A 14,240-nucleotide genomic window follows, 5' to 3' on the forward strand; every position below is an offset into this window, starting at 1 on the left:
AGGTGCGGACCCAGCCACCACTGCCCCTCTTGAAACCCCCTCTTCCCTCTGCATCAGCACCGGGAAATGAGGGCTGTTTGGGGGACTGTTGCCTGGAGTGCTGGTGGGCAGGGCCTCAGCAGCCTGGCTTCACTTACTGGGACACACCTGGCTGGAGCATCTTCTGGGCTCCCCACCAGGCTGGCTCACTGAGTATCACCACCCCAAAGGTCGGTGCTGCTGGTGTAGCCTGACTGTACAGAGAAAGAGACCCAGGGAGCTTGTATGTTTTACCCACTGACATGCTGCTGGTGTTGGAGCAGGTGTGGACCATGCTGCAGGGTCCACACATTAGACCCAGAGTCTGCAGTTTGCATGCAGAATCACTCACATGCTCTCTAATTGGACATTTTGTTGTTCTGTTATTTCCCTGGACTGTAAGCTTCTAGAGGTCAAGGACCCTTGCAGGACACTCACCCTAGGGCTGGGGGAGCCACCTGTGCTAACATGAGCCCCACAGCGGTCACCTGGGCACCCACCCGACCAGGTGCTCCATCCTGTGCTGCGATAGCATCCAACCACACATGGACCATGCTTCCCCATGGAAAGTCCTTAGGTACTGCAATCTCACTCCTCTAGGGAGGGTGTTCCCAAGAGCAGGGACCCCCACTTTCCACCTGCCAGCCTGTGTCTCCTCCTGACCGACTGTAGGGGATAACAGAGCACATCACTCTCCATCACTGCATCCTCTTGCTTTTCCTGGGTTCACGGTATTGACCAGTGTGGGGGTCATGGGAGCGAGAGAACAAGGAAGAGTGTTCTCTTTGTTGACACATTTATTTCTCTCCTGTGAGATCTCTCCTCCGAATGCCCTGGTGCACAGGGCATGCCCAATACTTATTTTGTTTTGTATGAATACTTCACACAAGCACCCATGTACAATCTCTGGTCTCTTCAATGCTGATGGCTATTTTCATCTTCTTTTCTGATATGTTCCCTCTCCATTGTGAGAGAGGAAAACCAGTATTTTATTCACGAATATTTTTGAGTATAGTTTAGAGTAAAATGATCAAAAATGAATTCAAGACTAATGGTCTTAATTGGGACACTTTCATAAACAGCAGTAAATAAAGCCTTCCAGCAAATTTGATAGTCTATCACCTATTGTTATAAACTGTGGCATTTTTTATTGAAGTATAGTCGATTTAGAATGTTGTGTTAACTTCTGCTGTACAGTGAAGTGACTCAGTTTACATATATATATAAATATATATATATTCTTTTTCATATTCTTTTCTATTATGGTTTATTACAGGATATTGAATACAGTTCCCTGTGCAGTACAGTAGGACCTTGCTGTTTATCCATCCTATATGTAATAGTTTGCGTCTGCTAACTCCAAACTCCCACTGCATCCCTCCCCCACTCCCCCTCTCCCTTGGCAACCACCAGTCTGTTCTCTGTGCCTATGAGTCTGTTTCTGTTTCGTAGATCATTTCATTTGTATCATATTTTAGATTTAAACTGACTTTTAATAGACATGCATATATGCAGTTAGTGCCCTTATGAATGTAAAACTTGGTTTTGTGATTTTTATATTACTGAGTCATGGTGATTAATAAAAAGTATGGAAAGCGCACCAAGGACAAATCTATTTTATAACAGAGAGCAAAGCTGCTGGACTTTTCCTCTAGAACTTCTCATGACTGATATGAACAGAATTTTACCGATAAACTAAGCTGAGATCCTAGTTTGTCTTATCTGAAAACTCAGTGCACTGCAATAAGCACTCACCTGCACCTTTCTTGTGCTGGGCACTGGAATGCAGAGTGAACACAACACACACACACACACACACACACACACACACACACACACACACGAATGAAACCTCAGGATGCTTAGACCTTAGACTTTCCAAGATGACTAACAGATTGGGGTTCCATAAAAGAAAAGAGATAACTGTTTGAACATAGCTCTGTTGGAAACACAACCAGGGTAGAAGTATTTATATGCAAATGAAGGAATCAATTTTAATTTCTCTCTCCTCTGCAGCTTTGTAGGAGTTGGGAGATAATTCTGCAGCTGCAAGGATCTTTTCAAGCTTCCTTTAGAAGCATGAAGAAAGAACATCGACACTTTGGGAACATTGATGCTTTGGGAGCATCGACCATTGGACAGACAAGCAGCTCACAGATGCTGGAGGTGGGGACCACAGGTGACTTCAACGACAAGGATTCCCAGGCTCCAGCTCCAGGGGTTGTGATTCTGGAGGTCTAGGAAGGTGGCCCAGGCACCTGTATTATGATATGTATGGCCTGAGACCTGCATTGTGAAAAACACTTTGATTCCAGACCGCTCAATTGACCTTGCCTTGTCTTTGCTCCGTGTCTGGCTCCTGACTCCCCAGGTTCCCTCAGCTTAGTTCTGACTTTCCAAACTGGCTTTCCCTCCCCTGCTCCTTTGAGACTCCTTTTATTTCAACACCTAGATTCCTGAGTCCCTGGGCCGCCAGGGGTTTGCTTTATGTGAAGATGAGCTGTCAGGGGTCCAGTCCAGCTGGCCGGGTCTGGAGGGGATCCTGACACAGTGCTCTTCCCTGAGGGCCCCCCCGGGAGTCACAGGTTCAACTCCTACCCACTCCTTTGCCCAAACCTCTCCCCACCCACCCAGCCTCTGAGCTGGGGGTAAGTCACCCCGCTCGGGTGGGGGGATTCCACCCTCACTTCACTGTTTCATCAACAGAAAAAAAGTGCATACCGTGAGAGTTGGCGAGTTAAATTTTATTTGGGTCCAAATGAGGACTATAGCCTGGGAGACAGCATCTCAGCTCTGAGGAGCTGCTCCAAAGAGGCAGGGGGAAGAGCAGTGTGTGTGTGATTCTGGTGAAGGAGGAATACGTGCAATCCAGCATATAATTTTGCAGGAGGTTCTGCTAGTCTCATGAAGGTTACTGCTAGTTACAAGGAGCAGATGTCACCATGAAGGATTTTAGTGCTTTTCCAGCTACAAGGAGATGCAAGAACTGGGCTCAAAAAATCTTCTCCTGAAAATATCTAACTATCTGAAGGCCTTTCCTGCCAGTTTTTTTTTCCAGAGCACAGAGCACCTATTTCTGATCTCCACCCTGAACTCCTTTCAAGGGGTGTTGCAGGTCTGCGGTCACAGCAGCTCATGATTTAATCCTTGAGGAGGTAGACAGCAAGTGACAACCTTAAGCTGGCAGTGTGAAGGTGTTCACCGCTCAGGATTCAGACCAAGGGGACTTTCACGTGGACACAAGTCCCTTTAGATCATCATAGTAACAGCAGCATTGACCTGATCTGATGGTCTTGCCTGTCAGCCTGGGCTGAGTGTGGGCTGGACGTGACCCCCTTCATCCCCCTTGGGGCCAGGCGAGGAGGCCCGGTTACTGCCCCCGCCTCACAACCCACGGCTTTGAGGCTTTGAGACTCAGGCTTTCACTGCTTTGCCCAGTGTCAGGGAGAAGCTCACTGAAGAAGTGCTTCCAACAGGGCAGTTTTTGGACTGGAGCACAAGGGGGCCATGCAGAGGCAAAGGAGGCCTTCCCGGTATCAGGGGAATTTTAATTATAGTCTCAGAAGTTCAACGGTGGTCAGTGCCCCAGGGAGTCCGAAAAGCATAAGGAGACAGTATGTTATTTAAGGTAATGTTAGTTAGGGTAAGAAAATCAACCCCTCAATGGATAATGGCTGAAAACAACCCAAGTTTATTTCACCCTCATGTTCTGAGTTCTGGGTCCATCCAGGTATTCAGGGACCAGGTGGGGTGAGGCTCTGACACCTTCAACGCTGGTTGTCTCCACCTGGCAGGGAAGAGGAAGGCGTCTGGAGCATCCCCCAGGGAAGGGCTGGGCCAGGCCAGGATGCGGGACCCACCACTCCTGGTCACACTCCATTGGCTGGACCTCAGTGGTGTCGCCCTGCTGAATTGTGAAGGAAACTGGCATGTGTCACCCGGCTGAGCATCCAAAGGCAGGCTGAATGAGTTAATGGGACACTGGCGGTCTCTGTCCCGTCCACCTTTCCACTCCCCAAATACCCACCCATCCCTGTCTCCCTTTCCAGAACAACCTACTCTCCTCTCTAAGGTAGACAATTTAAGTCGATCCCAATCCCGGCTACTGCAGAAGCTTCAAGTTCAAGTTCTCCAGGTATGTGCAGCCATCTTTCAAGGCCTGAATGTAGGTGTAAACATAAAGACAAGCTATTCCCTTCCCTTCTCTCCCGCCTCCACTACACTCACCGCAGCGCTCAAGATAACCAACTGCACACAAATGTCCTGTTTGAAAAGAGGAGGAAGCTGACACGTGCATGGGCCCCTTCGGTGGTGAACCCTTTAGGCCGTGACGCGAGGCCGCTGGGCCCCGCCTGGGCAGAGTTCCCCACTCAGCCCTTCTTTTCTCCTCCCGCCCAGAGCAGCTACCCCGTCCACTGACTCTGGGGTTCTTACTTGGGAGCGTTTTTCTTTTTCTTTTTTCCAGATTCTTCCCTGATTTCGTTATTCATTTTTTAAAAAAACTTTTATTGAGATACAATTGACATACAATAAACTGCATATATTTAAAGTGTATAATTGGATATTTGTTTTCTTATTAGTAATGTATATATGGCAGTCCCACGCTGGGAGGGTTTTTCTTGTTCATTATTTCACATGTTCACAGTGGAGGGAACATTAGGATATGAGACCGAGCAGGGGAGAAAAAGACCCTTTTCCCTCTATTTTCTTATTAACAGTGGCTGGGGGCTGCAAGTGAAACCGACAAAAGCCAGGTGAATGGGAAAATGTTCATTAAGTGTACATACGGAGGCCTTTGCAAAAAAGGTGTGCAGCTGGACTTAGGGTCTTATTTACCATTTTAATGAAGCATGCTAAATTCTGGAGAAGTGACAAGACAAAGGAAAAAGGGTTTGGGCTTTTAGAGGTGGTGAATTGTGGGAAGGTGAATATACAGGGAAAACTAATGGCCAATGAAGATCGTTTTCCATTTTTATTTTATTTTATTTTTTATTTTTTTGGCTGTGAGGCTCTCAGGATCCTAGTTCCCTGACCAGGGATCAAACCGGTGCCCTCCTGCGGTGGAAGCTCGGAGTCCTAAGCCACTGGAGCACCAGAGAAGTCCCAAGGGTCGTTTTAGTAAAGTGTGTTATGCAGACCCAGCTTGGTGCTGACTCTGTCTCCAGAGATGAGGGTAATTCTCCTCCTGGAGGGAACAGGGGAGGGGAAACACCTTCGCAAGTGGAAATTTGTGCCCTGCTTTTAGGAAGGCGGGGTGGGGGCGGGGAAGGTGGGGAGGGCGAGGAGCTTTTCCTGCATTTGCTGCTTCCCAATCGCCTGCAGCCCAAACTATGCTTCTGCCCAAGTGGTGTCCTGGGCTGCTGTGTTCTGATGCTTTTCAATAGGACAGTGAACGTCTATGGCCCACTTCCTGCTTGTGCCTGTTGAGAGGCTGAGGTTGCAGTAGGTCAAAAGTTTTGTGTTCTGTTTTTTGTCTCGCCTCTTCGGCAGGGAAATTCCCCCAAACCTTGGCGGGGTTCCCTCCCATCCCTGTGAGCCCAGGCCATTCCCAGGAGCGCAGGAACATCTAGACTCACCCTTGGGGCTGCATTTCCTTTTCTCCCTGGAGGCTGTGCCTCATTCAGTGTGATGGGAGCCGCCCTGAGGCTCTTTGAACCACTGCCTGTGGGGGCGGCCGCCTCCTTGATCTGATGCTCGCAGAAGGGATGAGCCACTTTATTTACCAAAAAAATGAATCATTACTGTTCAAAGCCTTTTTCAGTCTTTTTTTTTTTTTTTTCTGAAAATTTGGAGCCCACAGGTTATCCACTCTTGTTAACCCTGTGAGACCCTGTGTTTGTGCACATTTTCTGCTCCCTCTTATTTATGCTCGCAAATTGGCCCAACTTTCCTAAATTCCCCTTTCTTGCACCGCAGTGGTAAGCACAGGGAGGGGTGAGCAGACGCACGGTGTCCCAGCTCTGAGCCAGCATGGTCCTCAGGTCTCCGGGCTCTGTAGGGGCTCAGCCTGATTCCCAAGTCACGTCAGGGAGCAAGTTTACCGAATGTTTGTCTTTGCCTCACAGGACCCGTATCCCTGTGGACGCTCTGCTCTTCTCAACTTGATCTTGGCCCTCTCCATCCAGTGGCCAAGGGGGCAGAAGGTGCAGAAGTGTTCATGGGGGCTGTGATGGCCCAGCCGGGATGTGGGCATCACTAGCCACTGCCCCTCACGTTCCCTGGGCCACACTCAGTCCTCACACCACGCACAAGGAAGCTGGGATGTGAAGTCCAGCGGTGCATCAGGGCCCCTGGAAAATTACTCACACCCAGAAGTGTCCACGCACTCCGCTGAAATCTGAGATGTGTTTTGCTCCTTCCAGAATTCTCCCCAGCCCAGCCCCTCCCCAATCCTGTGCATGACCCAGTCCCACTTGCTGGCCTGGGATGTGAGAATGCACCTCAGCTCTGACTCTCAAAGCCCCCAAGGAATCCCCTCTACACACAGCAGAGGGCGGGGCAGCCCCTTCCCTGAGGATACAGCTCCCGACAAGTGAAGATGGCAACTCCAGTTTTAATGTCATGTACAGTAGGCTCCATAAACTACAGTAGGCTCTCGTCAGTTATCTCTTCCATACATAGTATCAACAGTGTATCTATGTCAATCCCAATCTCCCAATTCATCCCACCCCTCTTCCTGCTTGGTTATTCTTATATCCAAAGGAAGCTGGGAGGATTTAACCAAACCTGCATCTGGCTCTGATGTCCCCTCCTTGCATGGGGGTGGTGACAGTGGTCTTGACACATCACTGAGAAATGACTGCAGCACCTCCAGGCTCGCCACCACAACCTGTATTTGACCCATGTTCCTTCCCTCCCCAGATACCCAGCAGGAGCCCCCAGGTGTATAATCTGCTATGATTCGGTGCTGAAACATTTATTGTGCTCAATTAAATGCTTATCAAGAGCAATGGAGGTGCTGGTGGGATGTGCAGGCAGGATCCAACCTTGACATTTTGATTTCTCTCCTTCTGGCCTGGGCTGGGGGAGGGGAGCTTACAGGACGGGGACGGTGACAAAAGGTAGCACTGGGGATTTAAAGAATTCGTGCACCCAAACGTCAAGTTTATCATTCCTTTCCCAGAGAAATTGGGTAGTGGTTTACTCAGCACCCCAGCTTTATTACTGTGTCTCTGTAACATGCAGAAGCGTCTCAGTTAGCTGGTCCCTGGGCCCCCCTCCTGGACCATGGGTGTGGGATGAAGGGGTCAGTGCAGCACGAGCTGCACAGGAATTTGGTTGCTTGTTTAAGCAGCCTTCCTTGTGCCTTTGGGACCTGATGGAGCCCAGGGCCCCAGGTAGCAGTCCCATTTGATGGACAGCAGCCGACTGCCCTGCTTCCTGGCTCAGTGACTTAGGTCAGGGAACACCCAGCTTATCTTGGGTCACGTAGCAGCTCCCAGGCCCAGTACTGAGCTGGGAGCTATGTTTTATAAGGAGAGGAGATGTTAGAAAAAACAGTGTCTATGGATGATAAAGGTCTTAAAAAGGCAAGGTTAAAGATCTGATTACAATTCTTCTTGGCAAAGAAAAAAAAAGGAAATAAAAAGAAAAACAACATGATCTTTTTGCCACATCCTAAGGGATCAGGCACCTGTGATCTCCTATCAGGGCTGCTGAAGACCCCTGGATCTGGTGCTGAGTCTTCACTGACGAGGGTGCCCGTTCACATCTGGCAGCCCCAAGGATAACGAGAGACCGTTTGGAACACCCTGATCAAGTATGCTACCCCCAATCTATTTCCATCCATATTCCTCTGGTTTCACTCAATATAAACCAGCAAAATTCTGCAGGTATTTTAATTTGTATGGCACCTCCTTTGCTATCAGACTTTGTACTTAGAATCGCACAAAATAACCTGCTGGGATTTTGACTGGCATTGCACTGAATCTGTAAGATCAAGTTTAGAAGGATGGACATTTTGACAATATTGAGTCTTCCTATCAAGAAACACACAGCATCTCTCTATTTACGTAGTTCTTTAGTTTCATTCATCAGGGCTTTGTAGTTTTCCCCATATGGATCTTATACATATGTTATTAGATTTATGCCTAAGTATTTTATTTTGGAGAGTGCTAATATAAATAAATGGTAGTGTGCTTTTAATTTCATGTGCCACTTGTTCAGTGCTGGTATATATAGAAAGGTGATAGACTTTTTTTTAATAAATTTATTTCTTTATTATTGGCTGTGATGGGTCTTCATTGTTGCACATGGGCTTTCTCTAGCTGCAGTGAGCAGGGGCTACTCTTCACTGTGGTGCGCTGGCTCCTCATTTTAGTGGCTTCTCTTGTTGTGGAGCACGGGCTTTAGGTGTGAGGGCTTCAGTAGTTGCGGCTGACTGAGTTGTGGCTCACAGGCTCTAGAGAGCAGGTTCAATAGTTGAGGCACACAGGCTTAGTTGCCCCTCGGCGTGTGGGATCTTCCTGGAGCAGGGATTGAACCCATGTCCCCTGCATCGGCAGGCGGATTCTTAACCACTGTGTCACCTAGGAAGTCCTGTAAGGTGATAGACTTTTGTGTATTGACCTTGTACCCTGCAACCTTGCTATCTCCACTTGTTTGCTCCAGGAGTTTTCTGTCTACCCTTTTCGATTTTTTACATGTCACCTATGGACAAGGACAGCTGTATCTCTTCCTTTGCAGTCTGCATACTTTGCATTTCTTTTTCTTGTCTTACTGCACTAACTAAAACTTTCAGTAGGATGTTGAGAAGGAGTGGCAAGAGGGGATATCCTTGCCTTGTTCCTGATCTTCGTGGGAAAACTTGTAGTTTCTCACCATTAAGCATCATGTTAGCTATTGGCTTTATATATATATATATTTTGGCCATGCCATGTGGGATGTGGGATCTTAGCTCTTTGACCAGGAATCCAACCCACATCTCCTACATTGGAAGCACAGATTCTTAACCACTGGACTACCAGGAAAGTCCTTATAGGTATTCTTTAGAGTTGAGAAAGTTCCCCTCTGCTCCCAGTTGCCTGATGCTCTCTTGTTTTGACAAATGGAACGTGGCAGATACTGTGCTGGCTGTGAGCCTTCTTCTCAAGGTCCTGACTCCATCCACAGTTAACCTCCTTGATCTCTGCCTGTTGGTCACCTGTAAGGAAGCCTCTTGTCTCACTGGAGCCCTAGCATCTCCGTAAGACTCAGTCCAGCACCATTGGTCAGACGTGGGAATGAGACGAACCGTCTAGCCTGGGTGATTCCACGGCTGCACATAGCCCGGGAGGCTGCCCGGGAGAAACCAGCAGAAGAACTCCTAAGTGTGAGGATCACCACACGACTCCTGGTTTGAGCCATTACAGCTTGCTCAGCAGTGTCAGATAACTGATACACCAACAGTGCAAACATTCAAAGAGAGCAAAAAGCTGTGAAGAAGAGAAAACAAATAGGAACTGAGCTATCTACAACACTCCCCCGCTTTGCTGCTTTATTCTGTTCAGAGTTTGTGCAGATTCTGACAAGAATCATTGAGAGATGATTAACCTCTTTCTTGGGGCAATAAATTGCAGACCTCCTGATAAAGGTGCAGATCCTCTTCGTGGGAAAAAAGGGAGAGAAACAAGAAAAAAAGTTCCAAAACACACTCACCAGGGCTTTCTTATTTTATGAAAGAGGATTCCTGCCGAGTTTTGTTTAGAGAGCCTTGAAAACAAATCATCACCACAAAGACATAGTTTTATTTTACTTTAAGAATTTAAACAGATGAAACTTCCCTGAAAAAGCAACCATCTTCAATGTGTAGCCTCTGTGAATGCTCTCGTGTATTAATTATTTAGATATATTAGACTGAGGAGATCAAAATATAAAAATAATAACACCGGCAACAATTCATTTCACTAGGTGTCAGGCTCTGTGCTAAATAATTTACACGCACTGTCTAAATTAATCATTGCAATAATTCAGTGAGTAGCTACTGTTGTTACCTCTATTTTGTACACGAGGAAACAGAACTTCAGAGAGACTAAGTAATGTATACAAGGTCATATAGCTAGTGCAGGAGGCAGGCACTGACCTTGCCTTTCTAATCAATAATGTGATCCAGGGTGCCTGCCACAGGTTTGATGGCAGTTGGTGGTGACATTGCTGGGTGCTGGGTGCTGGGTCCTGGATGCTGAGCTAGCCTGTATTGGTACGAATATTTGGGAGGCTCTGATCCCTGTCATACTCAATCACATAAATGAGTAAACACAAAGCAGGACATGGATTTTCTTCTCTGACCAGCTGCACTGTCAAAGCCCATCTCTTTCCACTAGACCACAAGAACTCCTAAATATTTTTAATATTTGCTTTTTGTAATTATATTCATCGATCTTTTAAAAATATGTAAAATGAAGTACAATTAGGATAAGATAATTAAGGTAAGATATAAACCACCCATTTTCCCACCATGCAGAGATAATCACTTGTCCTAATTCTGGCATATTAAAATATTTTAAGTCATATATGTATTTACGTATGACTCATATATGTGCATATATATAAATGTGTAAGTAATATATGTATGTGTGTGTGTACATACATGAGAAAGAGATTATAATTTAGATACAGCTTCCTATCTTATTTGTTTACCTTAACATTATGCCATGAACTTTCTTGTGTCTCATTACTTGTCTTTTTAGCTGTGGTTTTCATGGCTGCGTGGAATTCCCTGAGGCTTTGTACTTGATGGTGTGTCAACAAAGTTGGGTTGTAGCAGAGCCTGGGACATTTCCTTGGAGATACTATGAATTCACGGTGGATGTCCCCATGTTTTCTGCATAGGGCAAGCCCTGGTGTTTATCCTTGAATTCATTTTGTTCCTTAGACAGAAAGGTTGGGTGAAACAATTACAGACTTTGGGTTGAGAGGACCTGAACTCAAACCCTGCTCTGTCGTGATGAGCTTCGTCAAGTCAGAGCCTCCTGGAGCCTCAATTCCCTTGTGTATCAAATGGGGGGTGACGATTCCTCCCAAGGATGTTGTGAGGATTCTTGGGATAACGTTGGCTCAGAATCTGCTACACCCTGAGTGTTTAGTGCAAGCTTCAGCGCTAATTCCTTTTTCTGGATTTCTTTTCCTTGGGGACGGGTGAGGGTGGCTGGTTTTCAGATTCTGATTATTTGTCTTGTAACCACCATTGAGTACAGTGGTCTAGTGGGCCTGGCAGCTCAATGGTGTGTAGCGGCCTCCTTCAAACAGCCAGTAACACAGAAGCATCAGAGCAAAGAGAATAAGGGCTGTGGACCAACTGCCTGGATTAATCTTGCTCCTGCCATGGACCAGCTTTCTAATTTTTAAGTTATTCGGCCTTCCAGTCTCTAGGGACCACAAATGCCCCGTCTATCTAAAATTTCATTTCAACATGTCATCAATATAACAAAATTATTGAGATATTTTACATTCATCTTTTCACGCTACGTCTTAGAAATCCAGGGTGCATTTTACACTTCATGTCTCAGTTCTGATGAGACTCAGCTGTTCAGTATCCTCCTGTGCCCTGGGGCTACTGTGTTCACAGCACGCACTTAAGGTCCCACTAGTTTAATGACAGCATTTTTTGTTTGTAGTGGTTCACAAAAGACAGGTGCAGCTTATGGTGAATGATGTCTCAGATTAGACGAAACATGGTAGTTTTTACCTTGTGTTGGGAAGAGGATTCAAGATAGAAATTTAGTTGTGGAGAAAATGAAGTTACATTTATTTGTTTTTAAACCATTTTAAAAATTGAAGTATAGTTAACTTGCAATGTTGTGTTAGTTTCAGGTGTAGAGCAAAGTGATTCATTTTGTGTGTGTGTGTATATATATATATATATATATATATAATATATATATTCTTTTTCAGATTCTTTGCCATTATAGGGGCATTGAGTATAGTTCCCTGTGCTATACAGTGGGTCCTTGTTGTTTATCTGTTTTATATATAGCAGTGTGTATCTGTTAATCCCAAACTCCTAATTGATCTCTCCCCTCCCCAGGTCACATTTCTTCTACCTACCTGTGATGCAGTCAGTTGACAGCTGTCCAGATTCCCCTGCTTGCCCAATATTCGGGATAAGCTCTGACTCAGCCTCTCTGGTCCCTACAGGGAGGCAGCCTCTGTACCATCTCTGCTGAGCCTTCATCTTCTGGGGCCAAATGTGGCCACCAGGGCCTCTGAATGTCTCCTCCAGGTTTGCCAGTACCCTGCTGGGCTCCTTCAAACAGGCTTAATAGATGAGAATGATCCCCGAGCCCTTCGTGCCAGCACCGTGTTAAAGCAGAGGATGGTCATGCTGCTGTTCTAATCCTCTTCCTCCTCCACCCTTGTGAGTGCCAGCAAGGCAGCCATGACAGGAGAAGATGTATTTTCAAAGTCATTGATTTTTCTATTCCTTTGACTCTTGTGATCATGTCACACTTAGTGTCTCATTTTTCAAGTCTGCTTCTCCAGCACTACACCAGGTAGTTAGGATGGGAGCTGGGAGTGGAGTTTATGGGATGCCAATCCCCTGTGTTGGCTCTCTCTATGCACATCGGACCTAGTCCTTCCACTGGGTTGTGGCAAACACAGAGACTGGCTTCTAATAATAAAATAGAAATTGCACTTGACACATGCAGTTCAGTTAGTGTTCTGGGGATTTAGAGAACTCTGTTAACTCCATAAATTTCAAAGCACAATTTCTCAAAATACTCAAAGTATAATGAATCTCCAGAGCTGAGCCCTTGGAGCATGTAAGGGTTCAGGGTATTTGAGCATCAGAGCAGTACCTCCAGGTGAGAGGCTGCGTTAAAAATCCTGTCACCGAGGACCTACTGTGTAGCACAGGGAACTCTACTCAATACTCTGTAATGACCTACATGGGAAAAGAATCTGGAAAAGAATGTATATACATGTATTTATAACTGATTCACTTTGCTGTATACCTGAAACTAACACAACATTGTAAATCCACTATAATATAAAATCAAAATTAAAAAAAAAAAAAAAAAAGCCTGACATAAGGGATCCAAGCAGGGGCTATGAGTCAGACGGTGACTGCACACCAGGCTCTGTCATTTCCTGGCTGTGGGATTGCAGGCTGATGAATCAACCTCTCTGACCCCAACTTTCCTGCGGCTAATATTATACCTGCCTTACAAGGTGGTTTGTGAGGACCACCTGCCCGCCATCTACCACAAGCCTTGCCTAACTAGTTCTCATATACTGTATTTACAATCAGGGCTCCTCAGACCCTTTCTGTAAAGGACCAGATAATAAATATTAGGCTTGGTGGCTATACAGTCTCTGTTGCACCTATCTGACTTTGAGCAGCTGTGGCCAAGATGTCAACACATGAGCATGACTGCGGCCCAATAAAACTTTATTGACAAAAGCAGGCTGTGGGCCACAGTTTGCAAACCTCTGCTCGGATTGAGGGGTCAGCCGAGGTTTGGATTTTGTGCACCTGGGGTTTGTGAGCACGGTATAGAGAGCCTGGGGCTGTCAGCCTGATGCACCTCCAGCCTGAGGCACGTGTAATCAGTCCCCTTGCTCCTCTGTTTGCTGCCACATCTCCTGTACCCGCACTTCAGTCCCAGGCTGCTGAATCCTGGTATCCTTCCAGGGCCCTACCTCTGGTCTTTCTGAGTCTGGTTTGCATTTTAATTACCTGGAAGCAGGCATCTTTCAGGGAAAGAAAACTGATGGCAAGGCCGAGACGTGGGCTTCGCCTCTGATGCAGCACATCCCTCAGAGAGGGTTCAGGGCCCCTTGCTCCCCAGCTGCTCACATCTGTCTTCACACAGAACCCTGGACGCTTCCCAGAATGGATTCCTTCACATCCTAACCAGAAACAACAAACCTCTGGGAATTTCCTTCTAGGGGCCTAATTAACTGATTTCTTTCCATGTGGCAAGTGTGAAAACACCAAGGCTAATGTGACTTGGTGGTGGGTAAGGCTTCCCTCTAATAACTTATTTATATTCTCTAAGACTAAAAGCCTTGTCACGCTGGCTGAGTCTCCCAAGGCAATAAATTAAAGTGCTGGACCACTAAGTCAACTTTAGTACCTGTTACCCTAAATGTGCCTTTTCTGCTGGATTTGGCCAGGGCCTTTCTCCTGGGCTGGCAGTGAACCCTCTGTTTCTGGCCCAAATGTGTCCATGTTCAGTGTTTGAAGGCCTGCTGGTCTTACTCTTTTTATAATCTTCCAATTAGATCTAGGCTTCGTGCTA

Source organism: Hippopotamus amphibius, chromosome 7, assembly GCF_030028045.1.
Source record: "Hippopotamus amphibius kiboko isolate mHipAmp2 chromosome 7, mHipAmp2.hap2, whole genome shotgun sequence".
NCBI lineage: Eukaryota > Metazoa > Chordata > Mammalia > Artiodactyla > Hippopotamidae > Hippopotamus > Hippopotamus amphibius.